Here is a 13,175-nt window from a genome sequence, read left to right on the forward strand (position 1 = left end):
TATACCATATTCCCCATTTCTTCCTCATGACCCTTCCATGCCTTTGACACAATATGGTTGCATAAGATATGGTAATTAGACTCAAGACTATCTGTGGGAAGCAGTGATGATGTTGAAAACATTTCAGTCACAAATGTTGAAAGCAAATGTGGACACAAGTTTATGACATCTGTTTATTGTTTTGTGTTCTGGGTTAATAGGGTCAGTCAGAAAAATAATTTCTTCCTTGTAAGTGCTGAAGAAATACAAAGTTCCACAATTGTTTCCCATCCCATGATTGTTATGCTTAATAAAAATAGAGGAGGATATTTGTTTGAAAGAACAATTCTGAAAGAAATCAGAAGGGGTTGTAGCGTTTCATGTCTGCTCTGGCTGCCTCTGGGCCTTCTGCCTGACATGGCAGGAACATGGCCTTTGGCTTTGGAGGAGTTGCAGAAAGACCTAGAAGAGGTAAAACTGTTGGAAAAGTCTACTAGGAAGAGAATACCTGATATTCTTACAGGTGAAAAATCAAAGATTGAGACAGAAATAAGGTACAAGTTGTAACAGAAATCGCAGAAGAAACCACAACTTCTTGACAATGAAAAGCTAACCACAGTGGTTGCTCCTGTTACAACAGGTTACATGGTAAAGATCTGCAATTATGGGCAGGATCAGTCAGATAAGTTTGTGAAAATCTACATTACGTTAACTAGAGTTCCCACTGAAAATGTGCAGGTACATTTCACAGAAAGGTCATTTGATCTTTTGGTAAAGAATTTAAATAGTGAGAATTACTCCATGATTGTGAACAATCATTTGAAACCAATCTCTGTGGAAGGCAGTTCAAAAAAAGTCAAGACTGATAGCTATTATCTTATGTAAAAAGAAAGCAGAAAACATACGATGGGACTACTTGACTCAGGATGAAAAAGCCTGCAAAGAGAAAGAAAAGCCTTAATAGGATGCTGAAAGACATCCTAGTGAAGGATTAATGAATGTTCTAAAAAAAATTTATGAAGATGGAGATGATGATAAGCGAACCATTAATAAAGCCTGTGTAATCGAACCCGGGTCCTCTGCAAGAGCAGTCAGTGTTCTTAACCACTGATCCATCTCTCCAGCCCCATGAAATATATTTTTAAACTATGTAGATATATTGTTCATGTTATTCATATTAATTTTTCAGGTTAAGATACACTATTACAAGATGTCAAAACATGTACACATAGCTTATTCTTACTGAAAGCTATATGGCTACTGATGTGATACAGATTTAACCAATTTCCTGTTGATAGAAATATTTTCAGTCTTTACTACCCCAAATTAGACTTGCTCTTCTCTCTGGGTCCCCCCTAGATAATCTCCTCTGGTCCTATAATTTTCAATGCTATGCCATTCAAGTGCCCCTACTCCTACATTTATGTCATCCACATTTATGTTATCATCTTGACATTCCTACTGTGTGAGTAGATGGCAATTGTCATCTCCATTGGAATAAAAAAGCTATTTCAAACTTGATGTAAACAAACTATGTATCTGGAATGTAATTTTATATTTTATATATTACACAAATATAAATTTGTACATGTAATCATATAAAATTTTACCATATACAAAAAAAAAAGCCTCTGTAGAATCAAGAGAGAAGTAAGCCAAAGGAGACTCAGAATTTTGAGATTTTTGAGCCCTTCTGGGAACTGTGATGTGGAAGTACTGATGTTTCCAATAAGAGAATGATGTTGAACTGAACACACAATTTGACAGATAACTACACAACCCTTTTCTAAGTAAAGGCAGTACATTCTCCATTTCTTACTGGAGGATTTAGTTTAGATAAATACACCTATTAAACTTCCTCCATGAGCACCCTGATCATTTTAAGAACGAGTTATATGGCATTCTTGTTGAATTGTAAAAAGGAAGTCTTGCATAATGATAATGCTATGTTTGTATTTTTGTTTGGCTGGGAGGTAGAAAATATAAGTGCTTGCTTATCTGTAGTTTACTGACATAAACTCCCACTAATGTGAAGAGTAAACCCAGAATTTTTGCATAAAATTCAAATTTATACATGAAATTGAAAGTCAGAACAATTAATCCTTTTATTACTAGCTTATTAAAGTACATGCTATGATTTACTATGTATTACTGATTAAATCACAAATATTCCTATCTAGATTTAAATATATTTATGAATATAAAACTGAAACAAAATACAAACTTAACAAACACAGATGAGCATCTTCATATGGTAAGTACAGCCATGTTTCAGATGGCTTATTAATTTAGCTATGATGCAAAATAATTTGAAAATCCATCTATTCCTGTGTAATAAAGTCAGATTTTTATTTTAAAAAAAGAAATCAAAAGGAACAATTCTGAAAAGAGATTGGGCTAAAATTTGTTTTAAATTACTCCAGGACTTGATATTTCTTTAAGGAGGCATCACCTCAGAAACATATACTTCTGGCACCATTCTAGAAGGCGAAATTAGCTACTTGAGTGAAAACCAAGTGCATTGGACCCTTTCTGTCCTAGAAGGGTCAGTGGTTTACTCAGGAAGAATCACCATGCTTTACCAATATAGATTTACTTTTCTTACCCACAATGCCAGGACCAGTATTCATGGCTTATTAAGTGATTCATCTACAGTCTTGGAATACCGTATAACATACCATTTGACCAAATAACCCTCTTCAAAGGAAGAACAAAAGAAAGGAAATGAAATACAAAAGTGGATCCATGATCATTGGATTCATCGTTTATATTACCAACTTTGTCTGAGCAGACGTATTCAGAGCTGTCCAGTGAAGGTATAACTGAAGAAACAGTTCAGAGGTAAAATCCTGTAACATACATGCAGTGATATAAGAATCAAAATCAACTGCACAGTTAATTTCTACATTAACATGACTGCATTATTCCATTCTCTATCAATGAATTTTACAATTTCAGAGAACTCCCAGGAAATAAAATTTACAAAATTATATTTTATTCCTGGACTTTCTGAAAATGCTTTTTCTTCTAGAAAAGCATTCAAACACAACTTACTCTCTTGTTTGGACCCGTTGCCTGATTGTTCTTACCTTGTTGGGCCCATTTATTTAAGCTGTTAGTTCATAACGTGTATCCACTCCTAAGCAAGTCCTCACACCAAAAGACTTGCCTTAAGGGAGGCTTCACAATCTTGGTATCTAGTCTTTGCATTATAGCTTTCTGAGATGTTACCAACATGCTGTTCTATGGTAATTACTTTTATAATATGGACATGCTCTAGATTTAACTTGCAACCAAAAACTTATTACTTTTTTTTTACGTTGAAAAACTATATACTTTGGAGAATTTGGAAAAGGAGCGAATAACTAATTCACGTTATAAGAGCAGTGACAAATTTCACATTACTGTTGAAGTTTGGTGGTACAATTTTGTCAGTAAACAATATTCAAAAATTATAATAGAATTTCGAACTTATATTTTAAGATATAATTACATATTTATAGCTTGAGGATTATATCAGTTTAGTTATTCTGAGTCTGTGATTTTTGTCTCTATAAGTTCAGTTAGGGTGTAGATGAAGGCATAAATTGTCTATACAAGAGTAATAGAGAAATAATGGAAAGCCTCTTGGTGTGCGGTAATTGGAGAGGTTCAATATCAAGGCCTGGATACCCAGGACCACTTCTGGAGTAAGGACCACAGCTGGGCCTCAGGAGAGGTGGGAGGTCCAGAGCATTGGTCCTCTGAAGACCAGAATCTACAAATAACAGAGGCCACCCCTGTCTCCAGCATAAGAGATAAAACTTCTGTCATGGAGAACCTACGACTTCAGGGGAGAGGTGTGTGAGGAATGTAGTCATTAAAAGACTGAAACTGCTGCCTAACACCAGGAAGCCCTCCATCCTCTACTCTGCTCCACCATCAGCCTACCACCAGAGGAATGTGGAACTGTGGCTCAATGTAGGGGTTCAAAGCTTCAGGCTCATGTCAAGGAGACACAGCTCCAGCTGACAAGAAGGGAACACAGCTACAGGTTCACGTAAGGGAACCACAGCTCAGGGTCACAAGGAGGGGCTTGTATCTCAAATTCACAGGAGGTAGCCAGAACTCTGCTCCAACTCCTAGGATGGGATGATGGCTCCAGCTCATGAGAGCCACAGCTCTACAGTTCCCTGGAGGAAACCACAACTCTAGCTTACAAGAGGAGACCACTGCTCCAGCTCAAAGGCTGGGGCCACAGCTCTTGCTCATGAAGGGTTGGGGGCCAGGAACCATGGCTCCAGCTCATAGGAAAGAACTAAAGCTCCTCATGAGAAGAGGGGACAACAGCTCTAACTCACAAGAGGGGACCAAAACTCCATGGTCAAAAGGAGGAGACCACAGCTTTTGCTCATAGGAGAGGACCACAGCTCCAGATTAACAAGAGGGGACTACAACTCTACCTCATAGTTGAGGACCTCAGCTCCAGGTTCACAAGAGGAGATCACAGCCCCAGCTCACATGAGGCACCATAACTCTGGCTCATAGAAAGATATATAGCTCCAGGTTCATGGAATGAGACCACTGCCCTGGTTCTTAGGAGAGGATCACAGCTTCAGCTCCCAGGAGGGGTCCCACTCACTTTAGGTTCTCTGGAGGAGACCTCAGATACAGGCTCCTGGGATGGGACCACAGATCCAGGTTCATAGGAGGCAATGACAGTCCCAAACTCACATAGCAGACCATACCTCTGGTTCATGGAAGAGAGGCACAGCTCCAGCTCAAGAGAGGGGAACAAAGATCTAGGCTCATAGGAGACAGCCACAGTTTCAGGCTTATGGGAAATAACCACAGTTCCAGGCTGATAGGAGGAGATAACAGCTTCAGACTCATGAAAGACAGCTATAGTTCCAGGTTCAGAGGACAGGAATATAACCCCTGGTTCACAGGAAGGGAACCTTAGCCTCAGGTTCATTGGAAGCAAATACAGTTCCCAGCTCATGGGAGGGTGATGATCACCATTTCAATAACATTAGTTTCTACTGTTTTCCTTTCTCTGTTGATCTACCCACATGACTATACTTATGTTCAATTTAGAGCCCTTGGCTTCTGTGCAGGAAACAAAGGCAACAGCTACTTGCTGAATTGAACTTCTTGCTTGAGGGACATGCTACTAGAGAAAAAACACCTTTTGCTTTTGCACCAGGAGATAGATGGATTGCATGTTCTTGTGTGTTTTGTTGTTGTTTTTTCATAATCAAGGTTCTGGTGGGCTCCCTTTGGTAACTGAAGCCCTCAAATCTTCCACACATGGCACAGTGTGGAAATTGCAATCTTACTTAGAGTCTCATTTGGCTGAGCACTACCACCACGATTGCCTTAGTTCTTGAATCAATCTGCCTCTCAATTGCCAAGTCCCTCTTGCCTGTATGCAGCTTGTCACCTGGATGATGATGATGGCTGGATTGACCATGGGTACCCTGGGCATTGGCTGCTCACAAGCCCAGTTCCTAGTAAGAGAGGTGCACAGGTCATGGGGTAGTTGCAACTACCTCCTAGCTACACCTGCCACCTGGCCCCCATGCCCTAGCTAGGCATCCTGAAGGCCTGGTGCCCCAGTACCCACCATAGCCAGCTCTGTCTCCTGAAAGTTAATTTTTTCTTAGCTTGTGTATAGAGAAGCTCAGTGAGTCATGTGCTCCATTTGAGACTATGTAATCTCTCATAACCTTTCTTTTTCCTTGACCCAGAATAATGTATGATTGTATGAGGTTTTTTGTTTGTTTGTTTTGTTTTGTTTTTTGTTTCTAACACATCAATCACTGCAAACAGCACTTAAATTATTTCATTGAAAGCAATGAGAGAAATTGATATCATCTCTTTGTGGGTTTGTGTGTGTGTATGTCTGTGTGTGTGTGTGTGTGTGTGTGTGTGTGTGTATGCACTATTCTAAGTTAGACTGAGTCAAAAAGAACAAAAATCATATGATAAGGGTCCATTTTTACTTTTCCATTTCATGTTGTATATAGAATGTTTCGATCAAAGAAAGAGCAAGCCCTTATTCAGGAGGACAGTTCTGAAAGAATTTTGAGGGAAGAGGTTCTCACAATAGTTCAGGTCCCTCATGGTTAAAATGGATGCTGAGTCAGGCTGGCTTTATTTAAGTATAGCAATAATGTGGCATCACATAGCAACTGTCACACTTTCAAGTAGCCTTCCAAAGTGTGATAAAAATGAACTTGTCTTTATCATTTCATTAGACCTTTTTGTAGATATTTAGGTAGCTTGTGCTTAATAGATGTTTTTGTGCATAGAAACTCCAAATATGACTCATAATGAGTTACTAATATACATGTGTATAACTTTCTTATATTTTTCCTATTCATCACTTAATCACTTTTAAGGAAGAAGCATGTAGATAAGAGAATTGGAGCTCTTTGCTTTCTATGGGGGCAGACTCTGCTTTTGCCAGATTGATTTTGTTTCTTCTGGAAGATGCTATCAGGTAAGCAGCTTTTTTTTTTTTTTTTTCCTGAACATATGCAGAAAATTAAAATAAATAAAAATAACAGATGTCAGACACAGCTTTTCTGTGAACAACGATAGAATGCTTTCATTAGTCACCTGCCTAATAATTTTGCTGTTTTAAGATAAATGATTTTTCTCCTGAGATCTATGGAGACTTTATAATTTCTACTTAGTTTTAAAGAGAATAAATGACAACAAGTAGTATGACTATGTTACATTAGGATGAAACATTCCAAATTGGATATTCTTTTAACCTGACCTGTGATCAATACTGCTAGACTCACTCACTTACATCCTCTTCCGACTGGCCTCCACACCTCTGAAATGCTCTCCTGAGAGAACTGACATTGCATTTAATGGCATATTTCCTCTGGCTATAAGGAATGAAAAATTGTTAGTAAACAGTTATGATAATGACTTTATCTTAATAAATGACTTTACCCTAACATTCTTTTAAGTTGTTAAACATAGGTAAGTGAATACTTTATTAATATTCAGTGAACTGGTTTCCTTATTGCTAACATAATTGAAGAAAACACCTTATTAGATGCATCAAAATAGTACAACTTATTAAAATTTCTCTTTAAACAAGAAAAGGCTGCTGATTTAAATATAATGAATTAGATATCCTAAAACCAAAATGACACAATGCAAAATGGTTTATTTTTCTGATAGCAATGTACCAATATATAATACAAGTAAAATATAAAGGACAGAAAAATCTTAAGACATGAGATTCCTCACTGAAACATGTAGCATTAAAGAATACATGCTGTTCTAAGAATCTATAATCGCATGACTAAAGAATTGAATTAACTATTCCTCAAGCATAATTAACAGATAAATGTTTACATTACTTAATGGAAGCAGGTTTGCAGTTTAACATGAAGTGCCAGATCTTACAGAAGAGATTTTTCTCAAGGTTTGAGAAAGGCTAGAATTTGAACAGGCCTTTAGAAGAGAGGAATTTCTCCAGGAGAAAAGACAAAAACGAAACAAAAGCCACCTGCAGGGCCCCTGGCAGAAGCCTGGAGCAGATCTGGGATCTGGCAAAGATAGCTGTGAGACAGTGAGTCAGCTAGAGAGAAGCTAGATTTGGAAGTCACTGTCGTAGACCATGAATTATGCAGTTCTTTCAGAAGCCTAGGTGTGGAATGGGGTGATTTTCCAACTTTGATTGCTAGGCTTGATGGAAGCAAAATGATAGTAGATGAGTTTGTTAAACAAAGTAGATGAAAGATAGTATATACCAAGATGGAGTTATTTTAAGGATATTTTAAAAATATTTTATTTTTTATTTTATGTATATGGTGTATTGTCTGCTTGTATGTAAGTGCACCCGTGTCCTGCACTGCCCATGGAGGTTAGAAGCAGGTGTTGGAGTCCGCTGGACCTGGAGTCGCCATGTGGGTAGTATGAATTGAACCTAGGTCCAACTGCTAACCACTGAGCCTTCTCTTGAGCCCCTTTAATGAGATTTTAATAAGAACTAAAAGGTAGAAAAGCAAAAGGAGAAACCAGAAAATTAAATTATGAGTGTGTAAGAAAATAAGACTCCTGGTACCAATGGTCCTCTCCGCTCCTTCAGTAGTATTTTTATTCACTCACTACAGCCAGGAAGTCTAGTACACATATGGTTGAAAATCTAGTACACAAACCATATGTAAATTATTGTTGGAATACTTTTATACTATAGTGATTTGGAACATACATACACAGGCATGAACTCTTCAAATTAAAAAAATTGTGGCCATGACAACAGTTAAATTGTTGACATTGGAGTCATATTTTTACATTCCTCTTCCAACTTGGTCTCTAGCTAGCTGTATGAACTTGAGCAAATTATCTGATCCTCCTTAGCCTTATTTTCTGTTTTTCGATTTTTGAACATAACAATAGTAATATTTATCCTTGTGATTATTTTGAGAATAAGAAACTAAAAACGTTAAATTTTAACAGAGAGATAGAGAAATGGTTCAGTGACTAAGAGCACTTGTTTGTGCACAGGATCCACTGCATTGGAGTGGCAGCTCACAGCTGCCTGGAACTCCAATTCCAGGGCATCTTACACCTTCTTCTGGCCTCCATGGACACCAGACATAGACATGCTGCACATATATACAAACAGGCAAGTATTCATACACATAAAATTTTAAATAAATTTTAAATTTATCAAACAGCATTGTATGTATTAATAAATGTAAACTTATATGATTAAAGGAGAGCTACTAAAATGAGGTAATCATTAGACTATTATAAGATTAATGAAAAAAGTCAAGCATTCTCTATATAAAACAATTATTGAAATAAAGATTCTTAAACATGCACCCATATTGGCTGGAGAGATGATTCAGTAGTTAAGAGCACTGACCACTCTTGCAGAGGACCTGGGTTTGGTTCCCAGCACCCACATGGCAGTTAACAACTGTCTGTAATTCCAGTTCCAGGAAACCTGATGCCCTTTTCTGGCCTCCTCAGGCATTGCATGTATGTGTGTACTTATGTACATGCAGGCAAAACACTCATACACATAAGAAAATAAAAATAAAATTTAAAATACATCCAGAAACCTTAAAAGATATATATATATATATAAAATCAAATTATCAGAATAAAAGAAATTTAGGAAAGCAACTTTTGTAGCTTCTTGTTTAAATTTCCTATGTTCCTGCTTTTTAGACTGCTCTAAGCTTTGAAAAATGTACTTCTTGGGTACTGACAAATAACCATTAAATAAGGCAACTTGCACATGGAGTATTTTAAGTTGAAGGAATTTAGGAAAATGGCTGAAGCCTAAAGGTCTCACTGACCTTCCTCTTCCCTGTTCTTCTGAAGCAGGTGATAGGATACAAAAAGGATTTCTTGATCTTCCCTTCAAGCTGGTCAGTTCCTGATGTGAGAGTTGTCTTCCCTATACCTGGAGGAAATGACATTCTTATCTCCAAAGACACAGAAATGACAAGAAGACTGAGCCCAAGACCCATGAGTTCCCTAGTTTAGTGCCATGACATCATCCTCTTCCTTCCTGGCCATAATTGTACTTGATCTCACTCTTCATAAAACCTGCTATAAAAACAAGATTTAACAGTTTCCTGTATCTTCACTTCCTTACAATGGCTCCTGTGTTGGGTAGAACTTATTTTAACTGAGTCTGAATGCTTTTCTCTTGTACCGCTGTCATTTGTTATGGGGAACCAGACAAAAAACCTCACACTGAACGATATATATATTCCCTCCCCTAAATCACAGCATCACCTGTGTTAGAATAATGGACTTGAATCATTCAAAAAATTGTAGTTTTCTGCATCTGAATTTCTAGTCTAACAGCTTTACTTCTCTTTAATCAGTAAATAACTGAGCATTGGTATAGATTTAAAATATATCAAGAATATTTTTGATATTTTTAATAATTTATTTTTAAACATTAATTACCTATTTGTAAATTATTATCAGCTTTAATCTCAAATAATTATTTCTTGATTGTATTTTTGCATGAATACACTTTTACAACAGGGGAAAACTCTTTCTCAATGATGATGAAATCACTCTGTTGCTTAATCTTCATTTCCTTGGGGAGGAAATTGTTCCTTGTACCCCTCTCGCACATTGTAAGGTGGTCATTTTTCTGTTCTTCTATAATAGATGTATTTTAACATCATCACTTTTCTAAGCCTTCTGCTTGCTTTCTTGATAATTGGCTAAAACAGATATGGTATCTAGCTTTTATTTTCCTGGTGCTTCAAAGAACACTTTTAGAAACATTAGAACTATGTCTCATAATTTGAATGAGGTGTTGAAGGGTGAAGAATGAGGAGTACCTTGTGTCCCACAATTTTCTATCAGAAAATTCAGTGTCTTTGGTTCCACATCCTCAAGAATCATTTGCTTACATATTTGCTATATCTTTGAGATATAATATTCTTTCCATAGTAGAAATTCAGTTTGTTTTATTTGAGTTGGGATGAGACGTGACTGTACCTATTCATCTATAGGCAACAAACAAGGCTCAAAACTAACTAAAGGATTCTCAGAATCATCTTGCAGTGCCTAGATTCTGATGAGGCCTTTTCTTCATCTTCAGGAATTATGGGGTTGTATTCCTTTAGTAAGGAAGGTGGGGTCTTCCCAGCCTTTTTAGAGTATTCTTGGGTATCTAGTAGGTTAGAAACCTCAGCATCTATACCTTAAAATTCTGGCTTTAGAGTCTTTTTCATTTCTTCATGCCTTCAGAGCCCGGCTATGGCTATAAGTTAAACTTGATTTGTGGTCAGCATATCATACAATGTTTCCAATTAAGACCTTAATTTTCAACACACACTTGATTCCAGCTATTTGAGATGAGGCTCCCATAGTACTCTACTTGATTTAACTTGCTAAACTATGTCTGTTACTTTCCTCTTAAAAGGCTTTGTAGTCAGAATCACCTAGCAACTATATACACTGTATAATTAGAATCCCACTCATGCCTTCAAGCAACAGACTGTTACATAAGCCAGTACTAACTTACAACCTGCCTTCCATTCCAAACCATGGGAGTAATTACATTGGATAAGCTCCCCTCTTATAATTCCAGTTATTGCCAACACTGGGGCATTGTTGATGTCTTGTTTTGGAATCCCACTATGGTTCAATGAGACTATCCCCCATAAGCTTCAAGTATTTGGATATTTTGTCTCCAGTTGGTGGCACTGTTTTGGAAGGTTTTAGAAGGTGTGACCTTGTGGGAAGAAGCATGTTCCTGGGGCCTGATTAGTTTAGAGAGTTCTTAAGTCTTGTCAGATTCCCTGTCATTTTTTGCTTCCTGTGTTTGCTTGAAGATGTAAGGGCTTATCTTTCTGCCCCTGCTTTGCCCACCTCACCATGATTCCCTGCAATGATGGACTCTGTTTCCTCTGTAATTATAAGCTCAAAAAAAAAAACCTCTTCTTACAGTTTCCATGGTCATGTATTTTATCACAGTAACAGAAAAATAACTGATATACCCACCTTCACCAGCTGTCCTTGACTGAAGTCCCTGGATGCATATCTTGAGAAAATGCTGTGGAAAAGAGTGTGAAATAAAATAGAGAAGGAAAAATATCATCAAAATCTCCTATAATCAGCCAGGTTTCCACTGAATGCAACTTGGACTCAGTCTTAAGGAAAATCTATGGTGCATGTCCCAATTGTCTGATCCCAAACTTCAGGTATTAACACTGAAATTCGAGGTTCCTTCTATCAATAATGAATGCAGTCGTTATGACATTAAGCTTAGTCATTTCCAGCCTGGGTAGCGTGTGGGTAAAAGGAAGCTCTCTGGTGGAGAAGAGTCCCTAACACGTAGTGATACTGGGTGTCACCAGCTTTAAGTCAGAGTAGATTCCCATCTGGAGGTTATTTGTATGACATTTCTCAAACTATCAGAAGATAAGGTCCCCAGAGGAAACACTGAGTTTAGTGATGACTAATTAGGAAAAATTACATCTCAGTCTATAGAAAGATTACATGTAATTCAGTAGCGACATTAAAAAGGGCAGTATCAGCTTTATGTGAAAGTAATGGGGGGGGGAATCTTTTCAGTAAACACGGTGTTAATGATTTGCTAGCGCTATCCTAGTTGTGATGCTCACAACAGACACAAAATAATAATTACATTACCCACAGGACTTTCAAATGACAATGTGCCATCATTTATGGAGGTGAGATCTGTTTAAAATAATTAGAATGTAACATTATTCCATGATCAGATTTTAGATGTAAACACACCATACTTTTAACAGTTTGCAGTATTCCAATAAAGCAATTTTGTTTATTATTTTACTCTAAACTTCACTAAACTTTATTCTTTTGGAAAATTCGATCAATGTAGACAGCACTGCTCTCAGTAATTAAATTATCCTAATTATAATATTATAAAAGTCAGTATTGTAAAGTTAAGTTCAAAATTGCTTTTACTTATAATAATTAACTCTTTAGAATAAAAAGAAGACGGGACTGGAGAGATGACTCAGCGGTTAAGAGCAGTGACTGCTCTTGAAGAGGACCCAAGTTTGATTCTCAGCACCCACATGGTGGCTAACAACCATCCTCAGCTCTAGTTCCAGGAGATTGGACACCCCATTCTGACCTATGTAGAGTTACATGACACATACATGCAGACAACACACTCATAAACTTAAAATAAAAATAAATAAAATATTAATAAGAATATAAAGAAGAGGAAAATCAGTACCTTTTATGCTGTTTCCCTTACAAACTGCATATAAATTAAAAGTAAAAATATTTTTCCAATACAATATGCATTCTAATGTAATACTACTTTCCCTTAATATTCTGGAATACAAATGATTTTATTATGCTAATTACATTCTGATTATAACTTGTATGATTATTTTTGCTTATAATTATATATTTAAATATTTTATTATTTTTGTGTTATGTGTATGAGTGTATTGCCTGCATGTGTGTAAGTTCACTTGTGTGAAGCAAAACCTTCCTCAGAGCACAATATGACAATTAGACTGCCATTTAAGTGAAAGGAAGATTCAAGGTTTTTTGAGCCTCCTAAATTTAGCATAAAATTGAAATAAAGACCTTCATATTTTCAGTGAATCACAAATCCAATCAACCACTTCATTGAAACTAAATATCAAAAGAATAATCTAGTTCTCTCTCTCTCTCTCTCTCTCTCTCTCTCTCTCTCTCTCTCT

At 36.8% G+C, this 13,175-nt stretch overlaps 1 pseudogene; it reads left to right on the forward strand.

Annotated features, from left to right (window-relative positions):
* Positions 1–396: 396 nt before the first annotated feature.
* Positions 397–1,657, forward strand: LOC103736190 (annotated as a pseudogene).
* The last annotated feature ends 11,518 nt before the right edge of the window (positions 1,658–13,175 follow it).

The sequence above is a fragment of the Nannospalax galili genome, unplaced genomic scaffold (assembly GCF_000622305.1).
Source record: "Nannospalax galili isolate Female #2095 unplaced genomic scaffold, S.galili_v1.0 scaffold115, whole genome shotgun sequence".
Classification (NCBI taxonomy): Eukaryota; Metazoa; Chordata; class Mammalia; order Rodentia; family Spalacidae; genus Nannospalax; species Nannospalax galili.